This window comes from Opisthocomus hoazin, chromosome 3 (genome assembly GCF_030867145.1).
Source record: "Opisthocomus hoazin isolate bOpiHoa1 chromosome 3, bOpiHoa1.hap1, whole genome shotgun sequence".
NCBI lineage: Eukaryota > Metazoa > Chordata > Aves > Opisthocomiformes > Opisthocomidae > Opisthocomus > Opisthocomus hoazin.
In genome coordinates this window covers 15,324,307-15,327,732 of record NC_134416.1, presented here as the reverse complement: position 1 = coordinate 15,327,732, position 3,426 = coordinate 15,324,307, and positions in this window count along the sequence as shown.

The window sequence follows — 3,426 nt, the reverse complement described above, 5'->3', positions numbered from 1 at the left end:
ATAAGGACAACAGAACAGACCGTGGTCCAGTGGAGATAGCACCCATGGGCAAAATATGAGAATTCAAATAGAGTTCATGTTTTTAATCTGCTGTTAATTTAAATCCAGTGTGAATTCCTTTCTAACCTGCTATTTGGGCAGATATTTGATTTTTTATGAAATACTATGAAAGATCCTGTTTTTATCACATTGCAGAATGCATTATTTTTTGAATAAAATTTTGAGTAGTTCTTCAAGGTAGGACAATTACTTCTTACAGACATGCAGAAAGAAAAATCAGGTGACTATTTTCTTCAATTTTATTTTGGCTTAGTACTTGGCATCTTTTAAGGTTTAAAAATTTCAATGCTGAACAAATTATGGCAAGTTATCAGTTATTCTAAAGCTTCTTTTTAAGCTGCATGTATTAAACACCCTGGAGATTTTGTTTGTTTGCGATAGTTGTTTTGTGTGATCATCTGTTATTAATTATAGTATTGTTGGTCAATTGGTTGTTCCAGTGATTAGTGGTATTGTTATAAAAGTATGTACACTCCCTTAGTACGTGGGTGGTGGTGGCAGTTGTGTTGAGATCATTCCTGTCTTTTTCATGCAACAGGGCTTTAGGTCTTGCTTGGTTGCTTTGTTTCCACCAGATCCCAGTTCTTTTTACTTTCCTTTATGGAATGTTAGCAACTTTACACTAGCCGGTACAGGAATGGATTTTCACCTTCTATAATAAGTGGACAGGGCTCAGGAAGATAAGATACATATGCTATGTAGAGATACCAGAAAGAAGTTATGTAGCATGGCATTAATTATCAGGTTTACTTTTGTGTGATTACCCTCTAAAATGTAAAATAAAACAATGAGAAATGGTTTTTAAATTAGACAGTGGCTTCTAAGAAAAATCAAGCCAGTCATTTTGATGTCAGATGGTAAATAAGGTTATGTGAATCTCCAATCAGAAGGAATTCAGTCATAGATGTGGTATCTCTGGGCTATTTATCCCATGTTCATGAACGGTGTTTTCATATACTAGTGCTTTAAAGTTTAGCATTAGAGAAACTTGCGTTTTCTTTTTATTAATGGCACTTGTACTTGAAAAGTTGGTGATTTCTGATACTAGACAGTGTAACACATAACAAGAACCACTGAGCTACTGATGAGATATGCCATAGCAATAGACATACAGCTATTAACTGTGTAGTTACTGCTGTAATTAGCAAGTGTGATGGCAAAAAGACATTTCTGGGAAAGCTTTATGTTGTGCAGACTCTGAGGGTTAGTGAGAGCTTTGGAGAAGCATAGGTTTTTGGACAAGGAGCCTATAACACTGCCGCAGAGACACGTGCAGTGAACCTAATCTGCCCATGCAAAGACAACTTTACAAAAATATTCCTCTTACCCTGTTCTTTGGTAAGAAAATTCCACAGGCAAACTGGCTCTTACTGCACTAGTTTAGCTAAAATACTGCTTTGGGCAGCCATGCCCTATACAATACAGTCAATTAATTGCATCTGTATCTATCTAACCTGAATAACAATCCATAATGATCCTAACGTTTACAACAAATACCTTCAGTGTGTTCCAGATAAAGCTGGAAATTCAGGATTACTCATTAATTTTTAAACTTGATGTATTTTCCTTTGTCTAATGGAAGAATGTAGTGATGTAAACCAGCATAATGTTAATTGGACTTTGGCCAAGAAGGTCTATATTGGGTTTGTCATTGAATTCTTGTGATGGAACTAGGTGAAACTTGCTTAACAGAACTCAACCTTTTGAATCAGGATGCATGCAGAAAGTAGATAAACACCTTCATCAAATATCAGTAAAAACAACAATAATTTTTGTCCAAAACACAGACCAGACACAGAAACAGAGCTAAAAGTTCAGTTGCACACTATGTATGTGTTTCTATGGTTATCTTTGTTCGTTTAGGGACAGTGATTTCATTGGGTGGCACAGTTTCTGTAAGTAAAATACTGTAGAAGGAGTAGAAATTCCTAAGGACATAGCAAAAGAAAGATATCTAATACTTTTCACCATGTTGAAGAGATGTCTTGTAGAGCTGCTTGTGCAAAGAAGAAGGTCAGGGAAAGCAGTCCTTCCTGTGGATCACTGGAACTGTCAGGATGAGAGTGGGCACAGCCAGAATGACTGCAAATTGTTACACAGAGAGTCATGGATGAAGCATTTGCCAAACTAATTTATTGGGGTCTTTGCACAGGGTAATTCTCACCCGAGAAATGGAATTTGTTGAACAGGATGTCCAGTCACTGCCTAGAAGGTGATGGGAGTCTCTGCTGTGAGGATCCTTGCAGTGGCATGTTTGGCTGGATGGAGAGAGATTCCCTGAACCACTCTTCTGCTCAGCTCATGCAATCCTGCTGGGCTGTGGTCCTATATGACCACTCCATTACAGGCATGAGCCAGCACTGTAGATTATAGTAAAGCACTTACAAATTCTGCCTTGGCTGTGTACAAAAGACTGCCCTGCATGACCCTTTCTGCACATAGAGGAATGGTTTCTATTGACTATTTACAAATATCTGTGTACACTTCACTTAATTCTACAGTAAGGTCCACCCAGAGGAGTCCCTGGCCTGGCCACGTTCTCCATCCTAGAGGCTAACACATTGAAGCACACAAATAGTGCCTGTCAAATGGTCTAGGCACAACAAAAACTGTCTGATGAAATCTCTGGGACTGTCCAAAATTCCTACCTGGACACCTCCTGCAGGTATTAGGCAAAGGCTCTGCTGAGTCTGGCTGAGAGCTCAGGCAATCGCCTTGTCTCAGTTCAGTCTCTTGTACCACCTCCGCAGAGACCAGCTGGGCGCTTGGGGACCACCGAGGGAACTAGTGCCTAAATGCACAGGGTGTGCACCCGGGCATGGCCCCAATACGCTACTCTGCAGCTGTAGCTACAGGACAAACTTGAATTTCATCCTATCTCATAAATTCAATTCAATAGCTCTTGCCACAAAGTACATAACAAAAAAACAAACAGTAAAGCTGATTTGATAGGGTTGGTGTACTCCTGCAGATGTAAACGATCGACCATATGCATTGTCTGGATTCAAAATGAGGAATGATGTTACTTCCTCTTGGCAGCTGTGTGTCTATTTGAAAAATGTTTCCTGTGCTGAATGTTCACAGGATAATATGGTTCTTCACTGACGTGCACAGAAAATAAGAAATATTCTACTGAGTAGAGGACTTTGCACTTGCAGTCCTGATTCTTATTTGCACTAAGGCTCTTTTGTGTGAGCCTGGAAGTATCCTGAGCTCTTGAAGCAAGTGCTCATTTTGCTGAAGATCTCCTTAGGTCAGGGTGAAGAGCTGTGAGTTGAAGGGAGGCTCAGTCACTAGAAGAAACTCAAGCTAGCTCAGTGTCATCAGAGTTCTTGTTTTCTCTTGCTCATAGACCAGGATGTGTTC